The sequence below is a fragment of the Vulpes vulpes genome, chromosome 15, assembly GCF_048418805.1.
Source record: "Vulpes vulpes isolate BD-2025 chromosome 15, VulVul3, whole genome shotgun sequence".
In the NCBI taxonomy this organism is placed as follows: Eukaryota; Metazoa; Chordata; class Mammalia; order Carnivora; family Canidae; genus Vulpes; species Vulpes vulpes.
Genome location: NC_132794.1, coordinates 75,753,316 through 75,780,889, shown reverse-complemented (window position 1 = coordinate 75,780,889; position 27,574 = coordinate 75,753,316). Strand labels below are relative to the sequence as shown.

At 57.7% G+C, this 27,574-nt stretch overlaps 1 protein-coding gene across 22 annotated transcripts in view; it reads right to left on the bottom strand.

The window, feature by feature from the left end:
- LINGO1 (leucine rich repeat and Ig domain containing 1) overlaps positions 1–27,574 on the bottom strand; it is a 175,379-nt gene that overhangs the window by 47,454 nt on the left and 100,351 nt on the right. For 16 of the 22 annotated variants that reach the window (XM_072739115.1, XM_072739119.1, XM_072739123.1 and 13 more), the window contains 2 exons: positions 22,479–22,653; positions 8,825–8,910 (listed from right to left, as the gene is read on the bottom strand). The gene's annotated coding sequence lies outside the window, so the exon portion shown is untranslated. The remainder of the gene's footprint in view (positions 1–8,824; positions 8,911–22,478; positions 22,654–27,574) is intronic. The other 6 variants (XM_072739129.1, XM_072739132.1, XM_072739128.1 and 3 more) reach the window with 1 other exon arrangement.

Below are 27,574 nucleotides of genomic sequence, written 5' to 3'. Positions count from 1 at the left end.
ATAAAAAGCCCCATGTGGCCTTCCAGGCACATGTGGCCTCTCACACTGCGGCCAAGCCAAGCAGTAGCGATTAGGCGGCTGGGAAATGAAGCCCAGCGTGGCCTGAATATTTCACGGGAGAATTTGCTTCAGAGAAAATCCCTTCTTCGCCTCCGTGCACGTCAGGGTATAATTACCCATTAGGTAGCGGAGCAGAAGCCCGTGAGGATGCAGGGCTCCGGGTGCGGGCCCTTGCCCTGCCTCTGCGCGGGCCTGGTCCAGCCCATCCCGCCTCTCACTGGCCCCGAAGGAGGGACAAGCAGATGCCATTTGGGGACGTGAGGTGTCCTGGCCCATGGTGCCCTCTGCCCTAGGTCCTCGGACTCTGCCCCCAGCACCCAAGCCCCCATTCTTGGGCCCACCCTGCTCGGGGTCTCTCTGCAGAGGGCGTCGGCTGCCTCACCCCCTCATCTTCCCCTTCTCTCAAGCTGCTTGCAGTTCCCTGAACAAATGGCAGAGACCAAGGCTGAAGGTGGAGGGAAGGTGAGCACCAGAGGACGGGACAGAGGACACCTCAGCTGGGCCCTGGAGCCCCCCTGGCCTCCCAGCACCTGCCCACCAGGCCGGGGAAGACCCTCCCTCACTCTTTCTGCCCTAAAAAATGTCCACTGGGCCTAAGTAAGGCAGGTGGCATCTCCTCCAGGAAGCCCTCCAGGACCCCTCCCCGGGTCAGGAGCCTTCTCGGTCTCCTACAGCTCCGACATTTCCCTCCACCACTGTTCGGTAATCAAAGGCTGAAAACCTAAGAGGCCTACAGGGGCCAGAGAGAAGATGACAGGGACCGGAGGGGCGCTGTGACGCCATCAGGAATGGCAGGACCTGGGAAGTGCAGGGCACAGGCCCTAAGGGAGGCAGAGACACAGACACCTCACAGCCCAGCCGTCCCAGCCCCGGGGTAGATGCAAGACAACAGGACGCACGTTCCCACAAGGACCGTCACACAAACGTGCCATTCCTAATCGCCAAAAAGAGGAGAGAATCCCAATGCCCGCAAATGAACGCGTAACAGAAAACGCGGTCTATCCGTAGCACGGATGCGGTTGGGCCACGAGAAGGACTGCGGGGCCCGTTACAACGTGGATGAGCTCTGCAAACGTCCCCTTGGGTGGCCAGGCCCAGCAGGCTACGTGGCGCGGGACTCCAAGTCTATGAAACGCGGACGAGGCCAGCCCAGACACAGGGAGCGGGGCCGTGGCTGCCGGGGCCTGGGGGATGGAGAGCGGAGATGCGCACAGGGCTCCCTCTCCGAGGGCTGGAAACGCTCTGAAATTAGAACAGCGACCATCGTACACTCCTGTGAATGTGCTAAAAAAGGACTGAGCTGCACACTTTAAAGTGGTGAGTCTCAGGGTACGAGAATTAGATCTCGGTGTTAAGGAACCAGTGTGTTTGAAATGGAACCAACACATCCACAGGCCACGTCCCCGGCCGCGGCCTCCAATTCCTGTCCCACAGCTGACACATGGATGTCTCCCCCAAGAACGGAGAGGTGGCCGCCCCGAGGCCCCTTTGCAGGCCCAGAGCCGGCACCCACGGGCAGGCCCTAGAGCCACAGCTGTGCCCAAAGCAGCAGCGACCCAGGCCACGTTTTGTGCTTTCCAAACCCCCCTCAGGGGGTCTGGCCCGAGGCCCAGCCGAGTCTCAGCGAAAGCCGCTAAGGTCCAGTTTCGGGGCCGCCTGTCCCCGGGACCACACAGCGAGCTGCAGGCCAAACAGCAGAGGAGCCAGGCCTCCCGCCTGGGGGGCAGCTGGCGGCCACTACCTCGCCAGCACGGGCCCGGCCGGGTGCCCCAGACCCAAGTCCGCCTGCTGGATCTGGCCTCCCGCCTTCGGCAGCCACAGCACGGACGCCTCTCCCCTCGCCCCTCGCCCCTCCAGCAGCGCCCCAGCCGGCCCGCAGCTGCTTCCCAGAGCCCAGGCGTGGCCGGCACCAAGGCCTAGACCCCGTCCAAGGCGACCGGCCAATCCGGGCCGGCCAGGGACAGAGTCCGGGGTTCGGGGACAGAGGGGCCTTCGGGTGGCGTGACAGGCCATCCGGGGGCTGACACAGCTACGGTGGGACAGTCCTGAGCAGAACGGGACAGCCGGCCACACCTGCGAGCGCCTAACCCCCTTCTCTGCCACGGAGGGTGGGCCTCAGGGGATGGGGTCTCCTCTCCTGAGAGGTCTCTTCTTCTGCTCGCCTCCTCTTTGACTCAGCCATCCTCCCTCCCAGAACCTTCCGTCAGCAGCTCCTTCGGGCTCCTTAAGGACAGCAGGTTTCCAGAACCTGCCCCATGAACCCCTGTGTCTGCGGAGATGGCCTGGGGAAGGGGCACCAGAGCCGGCCCCTTGGTTCCCGTCAGCCGCCGGAAGGCAGGGGGCAGTTTTCTATTTGGTTCACAGCCACGGCTCTGGGTCCAGAAGACCAGGTGCCCAGGAACACGTGCTCGACGAACATGCTTCCCTGCGATGGCTCTGCACGGCTGAGGACTAAACAAGCGGAAATGACCGCTTGGGAATAAATTCTGAGGTCTCTGTGAGGCCCAGGAGGCCTCCTCCGTCTGACCCTCCTGGTCACACACTGAGCCCCGACCCTGGTCACACACTGAGCCCCGAGCCTGGCCACACACTGAGCCCTGACCCTGGACACACACTGAGCCCCGACCCAGGTCACACACTGAGCCCCGACCCTAGACACACACTGAGCCCCGACCCTGGTCACACACTGAGACCCGACCCTGGACACACACTGAGCTCTGACCCTGGACACACACTGAGCCCCGACCCTGGACACACACTGAGCCCCGACCCTGGTCACACACTGAGCCCCGACCCTGGTCACACACTGAGCCCCGACCATGGACACACACTGAGCCCCAATCCTGGCTACTCACTTAGCCCCGACCCTGGTCACACACTGAGCCCTGATCCTGGTCACTCAACAGAGTCTTGACCCTGCTCACACTCTGAGACTGACCTTGTTCACCCTCTGAGCCCTGAGCCTTGTCACATCCTGAGCACTGACCCTGGTCACACACATAGCCCTGACCCTGGCAGGGTAGACTGCCTCAAAAAGCTAGAAGAGGCTCCAAACACCTCAGCCTCTCTCCTACCACTACTCCCTCAAAAAGCTAGAAGAGGCTCCAAACACCTCAGCCTCTCTCCTACCACTACTCCTCAGGGCTAGGTGACAGATTCGGTCTGTGGGTGTCAGAGACAAGTTCCAGCCTTGAGTGCCTGCTGGCAACTGGTGTGGCAGCTAATGGGTGGCTGATTTCCTGACCTCGAGGCCAGGGCTGAGAATGTGACAAGCCTCCTCTGATCCCAGGACACAACAAGTATGTAATAGATGTCAGCTCCCCCTCGCGCCCCAGCCCCAGGCATCCACAGAGGAGCTACCCCTCTCCCTGCCCGTGCCCCCCTAAACCTGGCTCCAGCTCCACCCCCCTCTCTTTCCCAGGGCCCCCGAAGAGAGCTGTGAATTGCTAGGTACCTGCCTCCTCCTCTGTCACCCTTCCCCCTGCCTGGCCTTTCCCAGCCCAGATACACATCACACCCGGCCCCCATTCCGTGTCCTCAGCTGGCTGTCAGCTAATCCCTGCAGAGGTGTTAACTGATAATTAAGATGTTAGCTGTAAACTTAACGTGTGATTCCCTGCCAGGAGTATTCTGGTTTTAACAGGTTCCTCTTCAAAATGGGAAAACCTTCAAGACCCAGCCAAATGGCAGACAGGGAAGCAGAGAGGGGTGGAGGGGTGTATTTTATGCCTGGAGCCCTTCCAGCCTCCCTGGAAGCCGCTCCCCTCCGCCTCTCCTTTCACCTGCGTGGACAGAGCGCAGGCATAGCTGCAGGGAGCCCGCTGCCTCCCGGTCTCAGCCTCACCTCCTAAGAGCTGATGCCTTTGGACGTGTGATGAAAACTCTCAGGGCCTCAGTTTCCGCATCTGCAAATGGATATACAGAGACCACCCCCCTGCAGGACCGCGAGGGCACACAGGAGGCCCTCGGGACTGGAGAGCCCCGTCCTCCCTAACTTCCCTCTGCCTCTCCCCCCACCCCCACCCCCCCAAGGCAACTGTGTCAGCCTCCACTCCAACCCCCCCCCCCCCCCCCCCCCCCCCCCCCCCCCCCGCCAGCAACGACTAAGCCTCCATTCTCTCCACTTTCCAAATGTCTCCCCAGGCACAGATCAGTGGGATCAAACGATGGCAACGGGACAGACGGACGGAGCTGCAGAGCAGGGAGGAAAGTTTATTCCGTGAAGCATCAAAGCAACTGGCCGGTCGTCTGGGGAAAACTACTTTGATCCCCAACCTCAAGCCACATACGTAACAATGTTCCAAATGAACTACAGATCTACATGTTTTTAAATATCATAAACAATCAGAAAGTAACACAAGACAACATTTTCAATACTTTGCAGTTGGGAAAGGCCAGAAACCGTAAAGGACAAGAGTGGCAAACCTGACCACGGGACAGTTTTGAACATTTAAGGAGGTTAAGAAAAGCTCTGTAAGTGTGAATGACAAAAACAAAAAAAACAAAAACAAAAAACAAAACAAAAAAAACCTCCACAAAACCGTGAAAAGCTATTTGCCACATATGACAGATAAAGGGTTAAACCCCTTAACCTCTCATAAATCAGTTTGTTCTTGCAAGTCAATGAGTTGCATTTCACACATCCGCTCTGCCCCCACCCCTGAAACCAAGGTCATCTGTGATCTCCCGCAGCTAATGCGAGATCAATGTTCCCTCCGCCTCTCATCCCACCTCAGGCCTGAAGCAGGTCTTGCCCTTGGCTTCCAGGACCTCACACCTGCCTGGTTTTCCTCGACCTCCTGGTTGCTCTTTCTTACTCACCTTTCCTGTTCCTCCTCAGCTCCCAACTCCTAACTGGGGAGGTCCCAGGGACAAGCCTCTGGTGCTTCTCTTTTCTACGTATATTCACTCCCTTGATGCTCTCAACCAATCTCAAGGCTTAAACTACTACCTTTAGGCTGATAATCCTGGGCTTGTATCTCCAGCCCAGACCTCTCCCCCAGACTCCAGCCTCACACATCCAACTGTCCCTCCACACTTCTTGGACGTCTACTGGCATGTCACGCTTGGCATGTGCCCAGCCAGGGCCTGCTCACAGGTGTGCCACCTGGGCAGTCACACAAGGCCCCTGAGTGTCGTCTAATGCTTTTGGTTTAATGCTCTACTGTTCCCACTTTGCAATTCTTAATGATTTTTTTTAAACAAAGTGTGTCGGGTGGCCCAGGTGGCTCAGCGGTTTAGCATTACCTTCCGTCCAGGGCCTGACCCTAGAGACCCGGGATCGAGTCCCGCGTTGGGGTCCCTGCATGGAGCCTGCTTCTCCCTCTGCCTGTGTCTCTGCCTCTCTCTCTCTGTGTCTCTCATGAATAAATAAATAAAATCTTTTAAAAAATAAACACAGTGTCACCCATTTTCACTTTGCTCCAGGCCCCACACATTAGGTCGGCAGGCCTGCCGCCCACAGATGAAGCCTTCTCCTTCCCTGCACCACCAACTCACTCCTCCTTATCCTCTGTCCAGTCTCCGCTGATGGCAGCGACTTGGGCCCAAACCCTTGGAGTCATTGTTACAGACTGAATGTTTGTGCCCCTCAAAATTCATAAGCTGAAGCCCTAACCTCTAATGTGGTACTTGGAGGTGGGTCCTTTGGGAGGTAAATAGGATTAGATGAGGTCATGAGTAGGGCCTCTTGATGGGATTAGTGTCCTTCAAAGAAGAGGAAGAGACTTCTGGGTTCTCTGCTGGCGACTAAGGAAGAGGTCATGGGAGCCCACAGTGAGATGGTGGCTTGGTCTGCAAGCCAAGTGGGGGGTCATCCCCAAGAGCTGAGTCTGTCAGCACCTTGATCTTAGACTTCCCAGTCTCCAGAAGTGTGAGGAATACACGTGTGTTGTTCAAGCCCCCAAGCCCATGGTGTTTGGTTATGGCCGCCCGAGATGACTAAGGCAGTAATCCTTGGCTCCCTCTCCGTCTCACACGCACACTCCGCCTCACCCAATCTGTCAGCAAGTCCCACTGGCTCTACCATGAGCATGCACCCAGAATCCATCCGCCTCCCCCACCTCCATCAAGCCCCCCCACTCCCGGCCCCCACTGTCTCTTCCCTAGATCGTTACAACAGCCTCCTGACTGATCTCCCTGCTTCCCTGGCCCCCTTCACAGCAGCCAGAGGGATCGGATTCAAATGAAATTCAGATCATATCATGTCATATTCAGAACCTTCCACGGCTCCCTGCTTCGTCCTGAGTAAAAGCCAAGTCTTCGGGGCGGCCCCCGCAGCCCCGTGTAATCTGCTCTGGATCCCCCTCTGGCCGTACCTCCCACCCTCTCTTACCCCCCATGTCCCAGCCACTCCCATCCCTGCCCTGCTGTATTTTTTCCTCCTTTGAACTTAACACTCAATGCACACACCAAATTTCACTCATTTATCTGTTTTTCTCGGTCATCTCTCCTCCCCTAGAGCGTTAGTTCCAGGAGCAGGTCTTTTTCTCAGTTTTGCTCACTGTTAGGTCCCCGACCAAAAGGGTGCTTGACACATAATAAGTGCTCAATAAATGCCTGCTGAATGCATGGACAGATGAGTAGCACAATGAGCTGAGGACGTGATGTCAACAGGCAATTCGCAAACGAGGAAATGGAAGTGGCCAACAAACATACCCAGTTGTGCCCGACCTCATTCACAATCAAAGAAATGCAAAAGAAAAGCCATTTTCCCCTAACTCATCAGCAGAGATTTCAGTTACTGCTAATGCCCACGGCTGGCAAGGAGGAGGGGACGAGGCCTCGTGCACGTGTTAAGTGGGCACAACCTTGTTGAGGTTGCCCTGGCCGTACGGATCACACCTTGGAAGATGTGCACCCTCTGACCCAGGCGGCCCACTTTCAGAAACACTCCTGAAGGACCCACTGCACATGCACACAGACGCACCAACTGGGAGGTTCCCTGGGAGAGGTTTATGGACGGCCAAATGCTCTAACGGGCCACCAGCAGGGCTGACGAGGATGCATCATTTATTTTTTTATTTTTATTTTTTTTAGGATGCCTAATTTAAAGGCCACCCAAGCCACCGGCAGGAGAGGACAGCTAAGAGCTCTGGAATGCTCTATACTACGTGTTGTCGGGTGAAAACTCAAGTGACAGAGCAGTGTAACCAGGATGAGCCCTTGTGTTTGCTTTTAAAATATTTTTATGGGATCCCTGGGTGGCTCGGTGGTTTAGCGCCTGCCTTTGGCCCAGGGCGCCATCCTGGAGTCCCGGGATCGAGTCCCACGTCGGGCTCCCAGCATGGAGCCTGCTTCTCCCTCCTCCTGTGTCTCTGCCTCTCTCTCTCTCTCTCTCTCTCTCTCTCTCTCTATGTCTATCATAAATAAATAAATAAATCTTAAAAAAATATATTTTTATAAGTGCATAGAAAAAGAGTCTGGAGGGAGATATACTGAACTAGTTAGCAGCGCTTAGTCCTGGGGAGGAAAAGATTAGGGGAAGGACTCAAAGTGCATGCTTCAAATACTTTGGATTGTTTGAAAGATACATAGACAGATGACATACAGAGAACATATTACCTAACTGATCAGAAAAATGATTCCATTTGCCATGAAAACACTTCCCTGGTCTCCCCAGTTTTGAAAGATGCAGAAATAGGGCATCCCAAGCCATCCATTGTCTGGCCCTGCCTCATTCCTGTTACCCCCCACCTCCACCCCCACACCCCAAGCACTCTGGGTTCCAACCTCATGAAACAATTTTCTATTCTTGGTTCTTTTCACGGCTCCAGGCCTGTCTCACAGTTCTGTTCACGGGCACAGAGGCTCAGCTGGCCACACCCCATGACCCTGCTGTCAGAGAGCCACAAAGGGGGAAGACCCTGAGGGCGCTGTCAACAGCCTCCAGAGGGAGCCCCCAGGTCTCTGCCCCAGGGTTGGCCTGTGGGACCTGGGGGAGTCAGGAGATGTCCACTGATTCTGACCTGAGCAGGCTGGGCCACCAGGACAGTCATCACAGGCACTGGAGCCAGCTGGTCCAAGGGGGCCAAGGCGGGCCCAGCAGGGAGAACTTGCCAGAAGTAGAGAGGGGACCAGAGCTTCAGTCCCACTAGAGTTGTCAGATTTAGCAAAAATTGTATCCAATGCAATATCGGGGATACACTTATGCTAAAAAAAATTGTTACCTGTCTGAAGCTCTAATTTAACTGGACATCCTGTATTTTTTCCGGCAATCCCACAGTCCATCCCACCTGGGGGGCTGTTGGCCCTGAGCAGAAAGCCTCCACCCTTCGGGGTGCCCCGAAGCAGCAGAGAAATGCCAAGTAGATCCAAAGTGAGCGGGGCTGGTCCTGGTGCCCAGGAGAGCACCTGTGCCCTGGGGGAGTCCTGCAGGGGTCTGGGGCCTTCCAGAGTAAGAGCCGTCCCTCGTGGAAGCACACACGCAAGCCTAGCTCGGCGACTCTGGCAGAGAAAGGCCAGAGTGACGGCACCGGGAGCCCCATGGATGCAGAAGCTCCCAGAGCCACAGCAGCTTAGGGAATGGATGAACAGACCACAGGGAGCGCGCACGTCAGGACAATCGGGGGTGGCAGGCTTGTATGTCCTTGGGCCTCTTGGTGCCCCCAGGCACCCCAGGAAGCCCTGCTGTGATTGGAGCCTTCACAGCCACCTGTGTCCCACACCATCGCCCGCTGCCCATCCGCTCCTCACTGCCCGAGCCCTCACCCCTGCACTCCCGAGCAGAGGCAGGAGGCGGTGGGAGCCCCTGCTCTCCCCCTACCTGGGTCAGACGGTGCCGGGAGGCCAACAGATCTGCCTCTGGGGACCCGGGGAGCAGCAGCCTCTCGGTCGCGGTCCCAGCATGCACTGCAGTGGAAGAGCAGGAGGGTTAGTGCAGGTGAGATGGGCCTCGGCTACTCTACCCAGGACATCTGAGCCCTCCCCACGGGCCGCAAGAGCCCCAGCAAGGTCCAGAAGGTCCCCTGCACCATCGGCGCCCTCAGGCTGGCTGACCACTCCTCCCTGTAGGAGGCTCCCTGACCCCCCTCTTCATCGTCAGGGCACCCCTCCATCCATGGTCCTCCTCCTACACGTGGTCACAAGCTGCTGTGTCCTGTCCCCCCATCCTCCCCGGCTGCCTGGCCCTGTGTATGCCCAGAGTGGAAGCCCGGCCACGTGGCCACGCTGCCGCTCCTCCGGGCCAGGCTCCTTCTCCTCCTCCAGGTTCAGCCGAGGCACCTCCTCGGAAAGCCTCCCCTGCCCTCCGTGTGCGTGAGGCCCTCCTTCCCCGTGTCGCACTACCATGAATGACCTACCTGTCATCCGGATTTCCCTGTCTCAACAATCTCACCGAGAGCTTTTTTTCCAGGCAGGTTAATTGAGCTATAATTTACCTAGAGTAAAATTTACCCTTTCTAGCACACAGTTCCGTGCGTTTTGACAGCTGCACGCAGCCGTGGAACCACGACCATAGTCAAGACAGAGAACAATTCTATCAAAAGTCTCCCTGCGCCGTCCCTTTGTAGCCAACTTCCTGCACCCCAGCCCTTAACAACCACTCATCTATTTCCTGTCTCTGTAGGTTTGCATTTTCCAGAATGTCAGACGAAGGGAATCATCTCCTTGTAGCCTTTTGAGTCTGGCTTTATTCACTTAGCATATAATGCATTTGCGATTTACCTTTGTTGTTTCTTTGTTCCTAGTTTCATTCTTTTTTTATTGCTGAGTAGTATTCAATTGTTCATCCGTTTACCAGCTCAAGGGCATTTGGGCTGTTTCCAGCTTGTGGCGACTATGAATAAAGCCACTATAAATATTCACATACAGGTTTCTACGTGAACATAAGTTGTTACATCCCTTGGGTAAATACTTAGCAGCAGGATTGCTGGGTTCTATGGTAAACATATTTTTAACTTTATAAGAAACTGCCAAACGTGGTTTTGTTTTTTGTTTTTTTTTTTTTGGCCAAACTGTTTTCTAAAGTGGCTGTACCATTTTGCATTCCCACCAGCAACACAGGAGAGTTCCCGTTGTTCCATATCCTTACCGAGACTTGATATTGCCAATTTTGTAGATGTCAATGCAAGAGACACACAGTGGTATCTCACTGGTTTTAATTTTTCACGTACCTGATTTACTGTTTTCGTACCATCTCTATTTGTAATTATCTATCATCTTAATTTAATTATTTACATCTTTTTTTTTTTTCCATTTCCCCCATCATCCATGAGAGCAGAGACCTTGACGTCTACTCCCCCAACACCTAGCACAGCATCTGGTACTAGATGATGGTGGTGGTGGTGGTGATGACGGTGATGGTGGTGGTGGTGATAGTGGTGATGGTGGTGGTGGTGGTGGTGGTGGTGGTGGTGATGGTGGTGATGGTGGTGATGGGAATGATGGTGGTGGTGGTGGTGGTGGTGGTGATGGGAATGGTGGTGGTGGTGGTGGTGGTGGTGGTGATGGGAATGGTGGTGGTGGTGGTGGTGGTGGTGGTGGTGATGGTGGTGATGGTGGTGGTGGTGGTGGTGGTGGTGGTGGTGATGGGGGTGATGGTGGTGGTGATGGGAATGATGGTGGTGGTGGTGATGGTGGTGGTGATGGTGGTGATGGTGGTGGTGGTGATGGTGGTGATGGTGGTGGTGGTGATGGTGGTGATGGTGGTGGTGATGGTGGTGATGGTGGTGGTGATGGTGGTGATGGTGGTGGTGGTGATGGTGGTGGTGGTGATGGTGGTGATGGTGGTGGTGATGGTGGTGGTGGTGACGGTGGTGGTGATGGTGGTGACAGCGGCTGCAGTGTTGAAAGTTAATATTTATAGAGTATTTATCATGTGCCCAGCACTTTTCTGAGGACTTTACAAATACTAACCCATTTAATGCTCACCCTTCCCCTAAGACAGATACATGCTATCAATACCCTCATGTTAAGAGAAGAAAGCTGAGGCAGAGGGAAGTACCTAGCCCTAGGTCACCTCGCTGATAAGGGGCCAAGCCATGCTTCCATCCCAGCTGTTCTTTTTTTTTTTTTAATTTTTATTTATTTACGATATTCACACACACAGAGAGAGAGAATGAGAGGCAGAGACACAGGCAGAGGGAGAAGCAGGCTCCATGCACCGGGAGCCCAACATGGGATTCAATCCCAGGTCTCCAGGATCACACCCTGGGCCAAAGGCAGGCGCCAAACCATTGCGCCACCCAGGGATCCCCCATCCCAGCTGTTCTGGAATCAGACCCCACAGTAGTCATCAGTACATTCCATGACCCACATTTGCTGAAGGAATGAAAGCCTGGATGAAAGGCAGGATCTTCTAGCTCTCTTTCACGGCGAGGGTATGCTCCTGGGCTGGAGGCCATCATACCCAACATGCCATAGACTGAGTGTCTGTGTCCCATCCACACCCCCAAATTCCTGTGTTGAAACTGAAGTCCAAGGTAATGGTAGTTGGAGGTGAGGCTTTGGGGGAGGGGATTAGGTCATGAAGGTCTCATGAATCTCATGAATGAGATTAGCACCTTTACCAAAGAGACCTGTCCCTCGTGCCATAGGACGACACCATGAAAAGATGGCTGTCGATGACCTAGGAAGAGGGCCCTCACTAGACACCAAATCTGCCGGCGTCTTGATCTTGGACTTCCCAGCCTCCAGAACCGTGAGACAATAACCCTCTGCTGTTTATTGGCCACCCAATCTGTGGGATTTTGTTAGAGCAGCCCAAATGGACTTAAGACATAGCTTCTGGATGTCTTCTCTCGGATTTTCTCCCGCCAAAGCTGAACTTGTCTTCACTCCCGTTCCTGCTTCTCCTCTTGAGAAACTCATTTTATGGGATGGTCTTGGTATTCAAAGCAGTCAATGGGGTAAGAGGGGAGAGGCTGAGTCAAACCTAGAGCCTGGTGAGTGGAGGCCTGGACCTGGGCCTGCCATGGGGCTTATTCATCCATAGGGACTCTTCCCCAAAGCTTCTCTCATCAAGCCCTCCCAGACACTCTGGCTTCTCCAACCCCAGGTGGAGAGAATGACAGCAGGTCGTGGCCTTGGCGCTCCTGAAGCCCTGGCTCTGACACTGGTCCTATAACACCCCTTGTAGAGAAGATTTTACTGGTCGCTGAACGTCTGAGTGCATTTCCTCCACGCCCTCCTGTCCTAGCAGGATGTCCCCTCTCCTCGCCCCCTTACAGTCAGTTGAGGCTGCATGAGAAGTTCTGGCCAATGGGTTGGGAACAAAAGTGATGTGTGTCATTGCCGGGCCGAGGCATTTAAGAGCAGAGTGTGATTCCATCTTTTCCTCTTCTTTGCCACGGTGACTGGAGGAGGCTCCACGTTCCAGGTGGGGCGGCTACAGGATGGTGGAGTTCCGGCCAGCCTGGGTCCCTGCGTGACTATACGGACCAGAGTCTGCCACCCTCCCCACTTCCCTCACTGGACATGGAATATGAGGTCAGACTGTCCATAGAGGAAGAAAGAATAACAGAGCCTTTGCTGCTGTAGGTCACTGGGAGTTCCCAGAGCACTGGATCGAGCAGCATGGCCCTGCGTACCCCACGGCATCCCCACGGGCCACCTGGGGCACATGACCTTGCTGTATTTGCTTGGAGAGTATGTTTGCATGACGTTCTGAGGGAGAGAACTAAGCTCCATTTGGAAGCCCCTAAATCACTAGCACTTCAGTGGGGGACACAAATGCATCAATCCCCAATTTCACGGGTTCCCCATCCACAAGTAAAAGGGGGAAGTTTCCGGGCCTGTAGTAGGATCCGCCAGCAGGACGATCCCCCCTGCAGAAAGGAGGCGCGAGCAGAGGCAAGCGGTAAACACCTCCAGGACAGCGGGCGCCTCGGCCTACGTTCAAGGGCTTGGAGTTGAACTTTGAACAAAGGCTAGAGCGCCCTCAGAGCTTTAGCCCCGCTCAGCCCGGGGCCCCCTCCTTGTCTGCCCTGGATGACAGCTGGGGCAGGGAGGTGCCAGCAGGGCCCTTGAGCCACCATGACAGCGGCCACAAGCTTAATTCACATTTGTATTTTGAACTTATGGGCACTTTACTTCGGCAATTATCCCCTTCAATGCTCTGCGCTCCTATGGGGCAACCCAGGACCACAGGGAGAAGAGGGAGCCCCTGGAGGCACCAACCGGCTCTGGCAGCGACCTGCGGGGAAGGGCCTTGCCTCCATTAACGCCCCCCGGGGTTCCTCGCTTTTTCCAAGAGCAGTAGTGGGTTATACTGCCTCCCTTGTACCCACGTTGGGGAGAACCTTAAAGGGTGCCGTGCAGCGTCCTTGAGGCCTGCAGGATGCGCGGGCGAGCTTGGGGAGGGTCGTCATCCTCGTCGTCGTCGGAGGAGGAGTGCTGACGTGGCCAGGTCGCCTCCAGTGCGCAAAGGCTCACCTGGCCTTGGTCGGCCAGGTTGGCTGGGAGTCCTAGGGGTGCCCTGCAGGGGTGCGGGGTGAGTGGAGGCGGGGCTGGGCTGGAAGTGGGCGGAGATGGTGCAGGAGCCTCGGGACAGAGCCAGCCTCCCCGAAGCCGTCACAAGAACCCTGTCTCCCGCCAGCTGCGGGTTCTGCTGTCCCGGGTGTAACCCGCCGCCCCCTCCCCCCCCGCCCAGGTGGGCTCAGGCAGCTCTCTCATCCTTCGGGTTAATAAGCAGGTGTGCCTGATGCCGGGCAACTGAGAACAAAACCCTACAAGTGCTGGCAACTCCATCCTTCACCACGAGCATTTATTTACCCGGCGGCTCATTCTGGCGACGAGAAATCCACAGCCGTGAGTCTGATGATTTCGGTGGGAAACCTTTACCTGGGTGTAGACCTGAGGTTCGAGCCCAGTGTGAACACCTTGCTCTCACCCTTCGCAGCCACAGGATCTGCTCTGATCTGCTCGTGGGACGAAACCCTGCTGGGATTTGCGGGGCTTTAGGCTTTTGTTTCCTGTGGGTCGGGCTGCTGGCCAGGGCTCAGGGCTCCAGCAACGGCCACGGCCAGGGGGGCTGGTCGGGCTGGGTCAGCTGGGCCCTCGGCCCCAGAGCACACCCGTCTCCGCCCAGGCAGCAAGGGGTGTTCCAGACACCGGATCCGGATCCGCGGGGGGTGCACGGAAGCTGCCCCGCCCCTGGATGCCCTTTGCGACTGGCTGCGCTTCAATTCACGGTCTGCCGAGGCCTTGGGGGCTGACGCCAGGACAGAGGTTCACAGGCACAGGGTGAAAGAAGGCCCCGCGGGGACCGGAGGAAGAGCTGGCATGGGGCGAAGTGATAGGCGGAGAGAAGACGGAGAGGAAGGAGGCGGGACGGAGCAGAGACCGAGGTGAAGGTGTCGCCTTGCAGCCGACGCCATGGGCTCCCAGGCGGAGCGCGTCACGAGCACTTCACTGCCGCCAGCACCCTGCGAGGTGGGCACCGGGATCGTCTACGTTTTTAGAATGGGGACACTGAGGCACGGAGAGGGGCCGTAACTGGCCTTGTAAGGTCCCGGCACTCGCGCTCACAGTCCCTGACAAAACGGAGTTTGTCAGTTAGAGGCGAGGGCAAGGCTCCTAACAGTGTTGGTGGGAGGGACGGCGGGGGCTCAGCCATGGAGCGGCTACCTCCGGCCCGGGCTGTGACCTCCAGGTCCCGGGATCGAGTCCCGCGTCGGGCTCCCTGCAGGGAGCCTGCTTCTCCCTCTGCCTGGGTCTCTGCTTCTCTCTCTCTCTCTCTCTCTCTCTCTCTCTCTCTGTGTGTGTCTCTCATGAATAAATAAATAAAATCTTTTTTAAAAAAATACTGTTGGGTGGTCAGATCTAAGTTGTCGAAAAAAATCCCCTTTCTGTCTCGTACCGCTCTGCCTCCTTGAGCCACTTACTTAACCAGAGCCTGGGTCCTTGTCCGTAAGACAACCTCCTATGGTGGGAGAGGTCACAGAGTGCGCGTGCGCCGAGCCGCAGACACTACCTGGCGGAGAACAGACGCTCCACAAAGACGAGAGCCCGTGCCGTGGCCCCTCCGTGCAGCCATGGTACGGAAGGTCAACCCCAGACCCCGGGTACAGATGGCCAACCCCATACCCTGCTGGTACCCGTGTGCATAGATGTGTTCACAGATGCCGCGTCCCTGTGCGGGGGAGCACCTGCATGCACCTGCATGCATTTCCCTCCTAATCCTGTCCGCACCTCACAGTGGTGGCAGCACCAGCCATGCAGACCCCCCCCCCCCCCGCCACACACCCCGGCATTGCTCCAAAGTCCTTTCCCTCTCCCTCTTCCATCGTCACATCCCATCACTATGGGCAGCCAATCCTTGAGTATTTCCCAAACTCACCTTCTCCCCAGTCTTGCCCCAACCCCACCCGGGACAAAGGTCTCAGCTGCTTCCCATCCTCCAGCTTGCTGTCCCCCTCCGCCCGCCCTGCACACAGCGGCCATCAGAGCCACCTTTCCCAGTCACCCACCTGACCTCCATTTAGAACACTTCCAGGAAGCTCGGCCAAGCAGGATGTGAAACTCAGAAACTCAGAAAAAGTCTGACAGATTTGACTAAATAAAGATCTAAAGCTTCTCTAGGGCCAAAGAGACCATAAACCAAGTTAAAAAAGACAAACAGCAGACTAGGGAAAAGATGTGCAATGCACCCAACAGACAAAAAAGTCTGAAAATCTCTAATATACTAAAAGCTCCTTTATAGCAACAAGAAATAAGGAAAAAAGAAAAAGAAAGAAAAATGGGCAAAGGATATGAACAGTCAATTCACGGAGGAGGAAGTACAAATGGTCCACGAACAAGATGCTCAGCTCTGCTGGGGAGAAGGAAAGTGAGTGTTGAAACCGCAGCAAGACGCTTTCCTGGATTCTTAGCTCAAGTTAAAAAGCTTGGTCAGTTGGGTGCGGAGGACGGTGTGGGGGAAGTGGCCAGCCACAGATGCCGCGGGCGGCCCAACCTTCTGGAAGAGCGCCGCGGCCACCTACCAAAATGTGATAAAAATGCCCTTTGGCCAGGCAACCCCACCTCTAGAAATCCATCCTAGATGCTCACGCGTGTCAGCAAGATGTCTACTCGAGGGCAGCCGGCCGCTGACGCCTTATTCGGAAGAGTGGAAAACTGAAGATGACCTAAGTATCTGTCAACCCAGGACTAGTTACACACACCACCCTTTGGCCAAACAAGGGACTATTAGGCAACCATTAAAATGGACACCACAGACCCGTGTGCGGGGACACTGACAGATGCTCACCCCACGCCGGAAAGGGAAAGGGGGAGACGCATGTGCTGGACACGAATCCATGTCTTTTTTTAAAAAAAGTGAGATACAGGGGATGCCTGGGGGGCTCAGCGGTTAAGCTCTCTTTCAGCTCAGGTTGTGACCCCAGGGTCCTGGGATTGAGTCCCGCATCGGGCTCCCCCTGCTTCTCCCTGTCTCTGCCTCTCTCTCTGTGTCTCATGAATAAATAAATACAATCTTTAAAATAAATAGATAGTAATATACGGGGCACCTGGGTGGCTCAGTCGGTAGAGCACGTGACTCTTGATCTCGGGGTTGTGAGTTCAAGCTCCATGTTGGGTGTAGAGATTACTCAGAACTAAAACCTTTAGGAGGCGCCCAGGTGGCTCAGGGGTTGAGCGTCTGCCTCTGGCTCAGGTCATGATCCCCGGGTCCCGGGATTGAGTCCCGCATCGGGCTCCCTCCAGGGAGCCTGCTTCTCCCCCTGCCTGTGTCTCTGTGTCTCTCGCGAATAAATAAATAAAACCTTTTTTTTTTTTTTTTAAAAAAAAAGAACTAAAACCTTTAAAGAAAAAGTGATATATAATAAATATGCTTGTAAAACGCAGCAAAAAGCTCTGGAAGGAGGCACCTCAGACCCACAACGGTGAGGCCTTGGCAGCACAAGATTTAAGGGCAAAGAGGGAACTTCCATGTGTATAGACACACGTCTATACTGTTTCAATGTCTTTGCATGAGCAAATGTTAAAAAAGAAGAAAGAGGAAAAAAAAGACCCCATCCCATGGCCCCTCACGGGCTGTAGGGCTACACTCTCCCATGTGGCATCCAAGGTCCCTCAGAACACAGCCCTGGGACCTCCCCTTGACCCTTTTTTTTTTTTTTTTAAAGATTTATTTACTTATTTGAGAGAGCAAGGTGAGACAGCATGAGCATGAGGAGGGGCGGAGGCAGAGGGAAGAGCAGACTCCCCGCTGAGCAGGGAGCCCGACTCAGGGCTGGACCCCAGGACCCTGAGATCATGACCTGAGCTGAAGGCAGACACTTAGCTGACTGAGCCCCCCAGACGCCCCTCCTTGACCCATTCTTAAGTCTAGACATAGCCAGATCCCTTGCATGTCCCCAAACTGCCTCTGGATCTTCGTCTGTGTGGTTCCTTCTTCTGGGCACGTCCTTCCTTGCCTCTGGGCCTCATCATGTGTCACCACCTTCTGGAAACTCCCTCAACACTGTACCTTCAGGCTCCTCCCAGAGACACGGTGACAGCGCACAGTCGCTGTGGGTCTACGTCTGGGCTGCGCCATGGGCTTCGCGCTGTGTTCAGAGCAACCCCAGGTAGGCTTGTCATCACCTCATCTACCAGAGGAGGAAACTGAGGCACGGCGAGATTCCGTGACTGGCTCAGCCACACCACCAGGAATCAGCAGAGCCATCGAGGGTGTCCATGCAGAGGGGCCTGCGCTGGGGCCCGTAGCTGGTGGGTCTCAAGACTCTCCTGCGAGCCCCAGCGGTGGGCCTTGCCTTGTTCCTGCCTCGCTCCCCGAACCTGGGCCCGGGGAGGTCTGCTGGGGCCCCAAGAGAGCCCTCCATCCCCAGCAGGCACAGCTGCTGCAGAGCATCTGGCAGGCTGTGGGCCGGTGTCCTCAGGGGGCTAAGGGACCCGGGACTGCTGAGGAAAGGGACAGGTGTGTGGAGGTGAGGCCCCTCCCAAGGAAGCCTGCCCCCCACTATCTCTTGTACCCCTACTATGTGCCAGGCCCTGGGGGCCACGGGCCCTGCCTTCCAGGAGCCTCGAGGTCAGACCCAAGAGGGCCAGGAGCCTAGGGGGCAGGGCGGAGAGCACCTGTAGGATGGTGCAGGGAGCGCGGGTGACTTCTGCCTGGAGAGTGAGCCCACGGGGTGGCTCCATGAAGGAAGTGGCGTCTGGGCCCAGCCTAGAGACATGAAGGGGGTTTGGGCAGATGGCGATGGGGAGGAGAACTCCGGGGGCTGAATCAGCTTGAACAGGGCCTAGTGTAGTGTGGGGGGCGGAAAGCGCGGGGCTGCTGGGGGAGAGTCACGGTTGTGGCTCCAGAAGGCGGCAGTGGATGAGGAGGGGCGCGGGGGGGGGGGGGCCAGCTGCAGAGGCGAGGCCAGGCTGGCCTGAGGGAGGGGTGGCTGGGCCCAGGGTGGGAGGGTGTCAGGCAAGCTCCCTCCGCCTCTGCACGCAGCGGGTTGCTCTGGGGGGGACTCTGGCCCAGGCCCGGCCACCTGGATAAACACCTCCCCAGACTGCTGAGGAGATTAAAGGAGAAGGTGCTTCCGACACCCGGAACCCACAGAGGGGAGGTGAACACGCCTGGGGGGCCTGCCGGGGCCAGCGGCCGCTGCCTGCGGGGTGTGGACTTGCATCCCATGCAGTTCTGTGCTTGCGTTTGGGGTAATGTGATTCAGACCCTTTAACCTTAAGGACGGATGAGAGGCACAGCCCCGTGATCTGGGAGGGTGCCGGCCTCACTTTCCCCACGACAGTGGTGGGCGGCCGGCTGCGTGGGTTCTCTGGGCCAGCATTCTCAGAGAGGAAAGAAGAGGGGAAACGGGGAAGAGGAACCTAGTGGAACCAGGAGAGGGGACAAGCGGGATGGGAAAGCAGCAGACTTCCTTCCGGGGGCTGGTCCCCTACGCAGCCGGGACCCTCTGCTCCCCACAGGCCTCAGGCTCCAGCCAGGTGAGGGGGGAGGAGTTGGAAGGGGACGACTCCTGCCCCCCAGGGCCTGGGCATTCCCTGAAGGGCAGTGCGCAGGCCGCGAGCTCCGGGAACTGCCCCCACTGGACAACGTCTGGCGGGTCCCTGCACACCTGTGAGCTCTTGGATGCAAGGGATAAAAATGCCTCCCTTGTAAGGTAACACTACTGGCCGGTGCCCTACCAGCCCTCCCCACGCGAGTCACTGGTTCACCAGCAGCTTGGCCTGGAGGAGTGCCAGCCAGTTCCTGCAGGAGAGTCACTCACCCGGGGGGGTTCCAGCGACCCGGCCCCCACACCAGGCCCGCACCATCCTCCTCCGTGGCCGACCAGCGTCAGCCCCTCCAGCCCCCCAGCCTCCCCACCTCAGCTCCAACCTCAGTGCCCACGTGCTTGTCACTCCCCCCACCAGCCCTGCGGGCAGGGACCGTGTGTGACTCATCTTGGCCATTTCAGAGACTGGTGCGGGCCTCGCAGGGCAGTCCTGCCTATAAGCAGGAGGGCTGGCGCTGAGGACGGACAAGTAGGGTCTCCTGCCCTGCCCACCCCAGCCCCTGTTATTCCGCCCGCAAGCCCATGACGATGCTGGGCTGAGTGAGGTTGGGATCAGGGCTCAGTCTAGGACTGGGATCAGGGCTTGGGGTGGGGTAGGTCAGAGCTCGATACAGGAGGTTTTCTGCCTTGGGACTCTCCCCAGCCTCGCCCACTGCTTGCAAACCACATATTCTGCTCTCGAGAGGCAGGGGCCTGCCTTGCGGTCCTCGTTATGCGCACCCCGCACCCTGGCAGGGCCAGTCCTATGCTGCACCCTCCACAGCTCTGCTGGGATTCCCATATTCCCGTTTCCCCGGCCCCGAACCCCAGCCCAGCAGAAGTGGCCCGAGGCAGCAAGCACCTCCCTGCATCCCTAACTGGCCTTTAGAAACACAGCCAGGGTGGCCGTCCTGGCACGGATGCATCCCCATGGCCAGGAGAAGGGGTTTGCGGATCATCCCTGATTTCTCAATTCTCCACCCTGCTGCCCTCACTCCCTTAGCCCAGAGACCGCCAACGGCCCTAAACCCATGTCTGGCTCAGCATGCAGGTAAAGGTGTCCGCTGGCCCGTGCATGCAACAAGACGTGACACCCCAAATGCCCCCACCTGTTGCAGTGCCTGAAACCCCTGCTTTGTGCTCCTTTCTCTCAGCCACCCTCGCCGAACCCCCTCTGAAACCCAGTTGTGGGTCAGTTTCAGCTGTCTGGGTGCAGGGACTGTTGGATCCCTCAGTCCTGGGTGACTCGGGCCTAGCCCGGGCCGGGCACTCGCAGAGCTCGGGGGAGCTGCATCCGAGGCCGCCCTGGGTGGGCACCAGAGCTAAGCTTCCTCCCAAGACCTCCCAAGGCCACCCTGGGTGGGCACCAGAGCTAAGCTTCCTCCCAAGAGGTGTGGCCACCCCTCCGCCCCCACCCGCAACGCCAAGCCCCCCACCCTCTCTGCCCGCTACTCTCAAGCAGAGGGTCAAGTTGGTTTGCTGGCAAGACACATGGTTCTCATTTTAATTAATTAAAGAAAAATCTAATCACTGCATTAAACTTCTCATTACTCCACTTGAATACCCGTTAAGTAAATTTAATTACCAGAGGATTGGGTTTCCCAGCCTCTTTCATTAGCTTCTGATAAGATGAGAAGCGGGGAGGGAGCTGGGCGGGAAGCAGAACAATGTCATTCGTGACCCACAGAGGGCAGGGTGGGCACTTCCCCCCGGGTTGCCAGGGTCAGGCCTCCGTGTCTCCCTGGGGAGAGGCTCAGCCCGGGCTCTGGGGGAGACTCTTCCACCCCAGCCGCCTTCGGGAAGGGCAAAGCCTGGCATCCGACTGAGAGCTTTAACCCAGGCCACTCTTGGTTATTTGTAATTTAGACCCCACCTTCCCCGAAAAGAGTCTGAGGCTACTAAGAACAGCACAAGCTGAAAATTAAGAAATCAGAAGGAGAAAATGAGACAGAGGAGGCCAGAGGTAAGGCTACTGAGCGACCACATGGCAGCACTCTGAGCCCTAACGAGACGTGGGCCACAAACCAGCCACCTGCTTCCTGGCAGCCAAGGCAAAGAGAGCAACACGCTTCGGCACCGCTGCTGGAACCCACAGAGTGTTCACGGGGACGTGCCTCCCTGTCTGTCGGAAGGGTGCAGCCAAGGAAGGACTCAAGGAGACAGTGGCCGGGGCAGTGAGCAGAGGCCTCCTGGAAAGGGAGGGACCCACACAGGCCCTGAAGGAGGATGCGGAGAGCAAGAAGGGGCATAGGAGGCGGGAGGACCACATGGCTGAGGCTGAAGGCAGAGGGGGAGAGGCGGGGAGCAGAGGAAGGACGAGGAGGCCTGGGGTGGGAAAAGCTTCTGGAGAGGAGGGGACAATGGTCCACCCCGTCAGCAGACCCCAGGCTGGGCAGCCCAGCTCGGGGCCACCTTGTCTGCGGGGCGGGCGGTTCTGTGGTGTGAACCCCGGGACCAGCCCGAAGCTACGCTCCCTGAGACCACGACCTCACTCATGGAGCTCATTCCTACCCCATTCCTGCTCTTCCCCCTTCCGGGGATCTCGACTGGCAATACTTGCTCTGCGGCTCCTTCCAAGTTTGAAGAGAACAGGATGTTCCCAGCTCCCCGGAAACGGAAGGAGATGAGGACAAGGATTTACGGAGCACCTGCCAGATGCCAGCACTTCGCACAGATCATTTCGAGTAGCTCTCGAAGCATCCCTGCCCGGTGGGGTCATCATCAGATCAGGAAACCGAGGTTCAGGGAGGCGCAGGGATTTGTCCAAGGACGCACAGCACATCGGCATCTACCTGGGACTGGCGTCCAGCTGTCCAAGCCGGACAGACTCCACTGCTCATTTGTTACTTGCTTCCCTCAATCGGGGGTGACTCCTTCTGCAGCTAGACTCCAAGCTTCCTTTGGGGAACACGCTCCCTTCGCTCCTGGTCACACGGTTGGGGAGGGACGGGCCCTGACCCCCAGTCCCTTTAGGTTTCCAGGACCTGTGGACCCCGTTAAAGGGTCAGGACGGTCCAAACAGGGATCCAATCGGGGCCAAGAGATCAACCCCAGGACCTCTGTTTGTTCCATCAAGAAAGCAGAATTCATCTCCAGCCCTGACCCCAGATTTTAACCTGGGAGCATGTTGCCTCAGAAACTCTTGGCAGACATCCGGTGACCGTGTCATGTGTCACGGATCCCAAGAGCAGAGCCATCACCCAGGACGAGAAGCAGAGAAATACAGACAGAAAACAGGTCCTGGTCACATTGTTCGAGCCACTGGATCAAGCCCTGCCTGAAGCCCAACCTACCTCTGAACCCTTCAGTTATGTGAGCTGCTAATTTTATTTTATCTAAATGGTTTTTTTTTTTTTTTTTGCCATTGCAACCAAGGGAATTCTGACAGAGACCGAGTTCAGAAAGGTTTCCTTCTTATTCCAGAGACCACGAAAGCCCAGCTGAGTACCCCAGGAGCCAGGGAGTGAGCAGAGTGAGGATGCCACCTACCGTGACTGCTACTGAGCCCCTCAGAGTCCTGAAGCTTGCGGAGCCCCCAGGTTGGGGTGAGGGGCAGGCTTGGAAGCTGGTCCAGGGGCTGGACGGGGGGAGAGCCCTGTAGATGCAGGTGGGAGGCTGGGTGGCCTCAGAGGCTCAAGGCAGCCAGGACATGGCCACGGGATCCCTGGAAAACAGGAGAGACAAGGGTGAGCAGTAGGGCTCGTACCGGGACAGAGGAACCCGTGGGCACAGGGGCAGGGTGAAGGCAGCTACTTTGGCAAAGGTGAGACCAAAGCCAGCCGAGCTCCTCTGCACACCCTCACATCCCGCCTCTGCTTCCCCCTGTTCACTGCACCCCAGCCCAGGCACCTCGCCTCCCCCTGCTGCACCTCCAGGCTGCAGAAAAGCAACTATGGGAGGGGGTCGGGGGCTCCTCCGACAGGGAGGGAGAGGTGGGGGCAGGCGTGGTCAGAACCCTGGGTCGCCAGAGCACGTGCACCTGCTGCTGGGGAGACGCAGCTTCACCCTCGTGCTGCGGGCTCCTCTCCCAGCAAGTGCCCGGCGCCAGCCTAGGGCTGGAGGCAGCCAGAGCAGCGCAAGGCGAGCGAGGCGGCCGTCCTTCTGCTCTCTAGGCCACACCCCCCAAAGGAGTCCTAGAGAGGACAAGGCACCCCGAGGGAACCGGTGACGCCTCGGGCTGCCCCCAGCCGGGAGACCCCCTACCCCGTCCGAATGCCAGCCTCCCCTGGGCGCCGACCTTAGCTGGGGCTACCCTCCCGGGACCCGGACTCTTGCCCAGCTTCTCTCGGAGGCCACGCTGGGACTTCTGGAGAGAGAAACAGGGGTGGGTATTTCAGACTCTGGACGCTACCAGAGGTCCTGGCCTGTGCAAGGTCACTAAGACTTGTTAGGCTCCTAATGAGTCCTCTGAGCTCTGGGCTGCGGCCCTTCTTGGCATGATGACATGAGATCCTGAACCATAGCACACGAGGGCTGACGGGGTTTCTGGAAACGTCTCTCGACCAGCACAGTCCAGTAGAGCCTTCTGCAGCAACGGGAATGTTCTATACTCATAATGCCCAGCGTGGCAGCCAACAGACACGACTGGATTCTGAACCATGGACACCGTGACTACGAAAGTGACTTAAAAATCTTAATTAATTTCTATTTAAATCAAAACAGCCACAGGTGGCTTAGTAGCCGCCAGAGGAGACAGCACAGCCCCAGCCCAGCCCCTGGGTCCACGGAGAGGAAGGGATTTGCTCAAGGTCACGCGGGGCGTGTGGGCAAGTGACAGAGACACAAAGGCAAGACCAGAGCCTTGCTGCTCTGGCTCCCGGTGGAGCTCCTGCCGCCCCCCACGTGGCCTAGGTTGTCCAGGCCAGACGCTTGTCACCGTCACACCCGATGCACTGCTTTTCCCACCATGCTCAGTGCCATCACACTGGCCGTGTCGCTGCCCTGCTACCCCTGCTGCCGCTCCTGGAGTAGACTACAGGCCACCCTCCCAGCCACTGCCATTGGCCCGGCCCTTGGCCCCCCCCGAGAAAGCAGCCTCGGTCGGTATCCATGAAGTTGCCTGGGGAAATCACCACCCACCCCGCATCAGAGATGAGGAAGCGCATCAGGACACCTCTGCCCGATGGAATATTACGCGGCCTTTAAAAATGACAAACATGGAGACTGGTAACAACACGGAGCTACAATGATGCATTTTTTAAAAGATCTTATTTGTTTATTCATAAAATGCAGAGAGAGGGAGGCAGAGACCCAGGCAGAGGGAGAAGCAGGCTCCACGCAGCGAGCCTGATGCAGGACTCGATCTCGGGACCTGGGATCACGCCCCGAGCCTAAGGCAGACGCTCAATTGCGGAGCACCCCAGGCGTCCCGAGTTATAATGATGCTGAGCAAGAAAGCGGAGAAGATGGGGGAGGGTGGGGCCTGGGCGACAGCGGCGTCCGGGGCCCTGTGCTCACGGAGCCCACGCACACCCGCGGCGTCGCCGGCGGCAGATGACAAAACCATCTTGTGGATGGAGGAGCTGAGGCAGAGAAGCCACACGTGCTCCTGGGACACGGGGAGCGAGGGCAGTCGGGGTGTGAGCTCTGGAGTCCTGACCCAAAGGACAGGCTTCCACTGCTGCCTCTCCGTGCCGCGGGGGCCTCCTGGGAGCCCCTTCCTTCCTATTTATTTACTCCTCTGATTTAACAAACTCCTCCTAAGCGCCCGCAATGCGTGGGGAACGCTGCCTCGTGCAATCTGCACGGGAACCGGGGAGGGAGCGAGCGTGATGCCCTTGTTGTTGTTATTATTTTTGGATGAGGAGACCGAGGCATAGAGGAAGCCGCTCGCCTAAGGTCCAGAGCCCCCTGTACTCCCCACATGTTCTCCAAGGTTGCAGGAAAAGGGCAAGGAGGCAGAAAGGGAAGACTTGTTGCCTTGGGTTGTTGCAAATACAAGTCTGTGTGTGTGTGTGTGTGTGTGTGTGTTTTCCGTTTTAAATTTCATAAAAATTCTTTCGATTCGAAAGAAAACATTTCAAGAAATGAATGTCTCAAAATTCTTCTTTCAAAAACAAGCACACGCACAAAAATGAACACCTCGCAAGGTCAAGCTCCTGAGGCATCCGAGCGACCGATTACGTGAACATAATCCAGCTCCCAGCAGCAAAGCTCATGTCTCCAGGCTTTCCTGCCCGTTTCCGGAGCCCTGAGCTCCCACCTCCCCCCCCACCCCCCCCCCCACTGCTGGGCGAGACCCTTGCCTCCGAGGTCAGCGGGAAGCAGCCCCGTGCGGAGAGGACCGCAACAATCACCTTCCAGCCGGTGCCGCAGGCCGGCGGGTCGCTGCCCGTGGGTCCCTCCGCAGGGCACCCAGCAGCCCTGTCCCTCAGGGGAGGCGACTGGGCCTGGCGGGCACGAGGTTACAGGGCTCCCGGGCAGCGAAGCACGTCTGCGAGCGTGTGCCCCCATGCACGTGGCGCTCCGGGCTGGGCCCGGCCCTCTCGTTAGAGGAGCAGATGACCCCCAGCCACCCGCACACACTCACGCGCACACGAGTATTACACCCCGAGCTGCTACCATACCCACAACTGTATCATCTGCTATTTCTCCTTCACGTGATCCCGAGTTTCCATTTTTTCTCCCCGACTTATTGAGCACGTACCGTGTGCAGGCTGTATGCCAGGCGCTGAGGGCTCTGGGCTACAAAGCAGACAGGTCTGACGCTCCCACGGGAGGGGGGGCACAGAGGACAAGCAGACAAGCAAGGCAGGCGACCGACCGCAAAGAGCAGCAGGTACAACTAAGATCATTAAACCAGGGGACGTGAGGGCGGGGCCCTGGGGCAGGGCTGGGGACCACCCTACCTGGGCAGACGCCACACCTGAACTCACACCTAGAGGGTAGGGAGCCAGGCTCTCCTTGAGCAGCAGGAGGAGCAGGGCAGAGGTGGGCGGGAGGCCGATGCTTTGGGGAGCAGCAGGCAGGAGGGGGGCCCGGCGGGGGGCGTGGGCACAACTATGGGAGATGCGGCTGTGGAGGGAGCGGGGCCTCCGGGCCAGGGCCCGGGTGATGAAAGGTCGCCAGGGAAGTGGGGGGCCCGGCCTCCTCGGGGTGCAAAGTTCCCGGGCTGCTGGGTGGAGACTGGCCTTACAGGAGCAGACGGGAGGGCCCAGCGCCCCATGGGTGGCGAGGTGGGCCGCTGGGGACGGTGAGAGCCGGCTCCTGGGCGGGTGGCAGGTGCGACAGTGGGGGAGGAGAGGAGGCAGGGGGACTCCCGTCTTCTAGCACACACGTGTCCTTCCTTCACCACCGCCCCACACCCAGCACCCAGCAAGGGCCATCCCGGCCTCCCACGCCCCTGCCCCTGCTGCCTCTGATTCCAGAGCCCCTGCTCCCTCCTGGGGCCTGTGCATGGCGCCGGAGGAGCAGGAGCAGAGATCGGGGATCACTGTCCCGAAAGACAGGGCAGGGCTGGACGGGAGAGGGCGCCAGGGGGCTGGCCCAGAGCAGGCCCCGCCCTGGACGGGAGCTGGAGCTGGAGCCAGAGCCGAGCAGAGCCGGAGCAGGCCCACTTCTGCGTCCTGGCTCCACCCAGACCCCCAGGACCTTCTGCTCCCCCAGGCTCGGCTCCCTCGCCCTCCTCCCCCACATAAGGCTGTGATGAAGAGTCGGTGAAATGAGATATGTCAAGAAGTGGCATTTTTATAAATATTAGCATCCTTCCCCTTTTGTTTTAAAACAACGGGTTAAAAAAGCCAGTTTGGGCTTAGACGGGGCAGCTTCCATCCAGTGTGATAGAAACTCCAGAAGGGCTGCGCAGAGCCCAGGCAAGACAGCGGCACCCTTGAGTTCACCTCCCGAAGAATCCTGCAGCATAACTGCAAGTCCTCCCTCGGCTGTTCAGAAGGATGACGTGCGCTCCGGCCGGCCAGGGGCGAGGCCCTCCGGCCCCTCGCGGAGGAGGCCCCAGCTGTGGGCTGGCTGCCTCGGGGGTCAGCTACGAACCGGGGGGCCCGGGTCACGCTGGCTCCGGGGGAGGATTCGCCACCGCACTGGCAGGGCTGGCGACAATTTTTCTTTTTTTTTTTTTTTAAATTTTTCTGGCAGAGACTAGGATGGAAGCTTGGAGGTAGGTCCAGCCCGAGAAGGGCCGATTAGGGAGGCAGGGTCCCCCAACCAAGCCCTCCACGTGCCCCAGGAATGGGCCACAGTATCCAGGCATTACCAGAGCCTGGAGAAGCTCCGTGGGAGCTCCGAGGGCCACTACGCACAGGGGCCAGGGCCTCCGGGCCGCTGCGAGCAGCAGACACAGAGGCTGCGTGAACCAGCTGCTTCATCTCTGGAGACAGCGCAGCCACTTCCAGAAAGCCACGCCCGGGCATCTAGGTCCCGGCTAGAAGGTCTGTGATAACATGAAATCTGCCCATGGAGACCTTGACAGGAAGAGGCAGACCTAGCACCCATGTTCCCGGGGGAAGCCTCAAAAGGCCTGGTTGCGACTTTAGGTCCCTGACCAATTCACGCAGCGTTTGCATGCCCAGAGAGCGGAGCTAAGCCCAGGGAATAAGAGATTCTAGGGGGGACAGATGCCTGTCCATCAT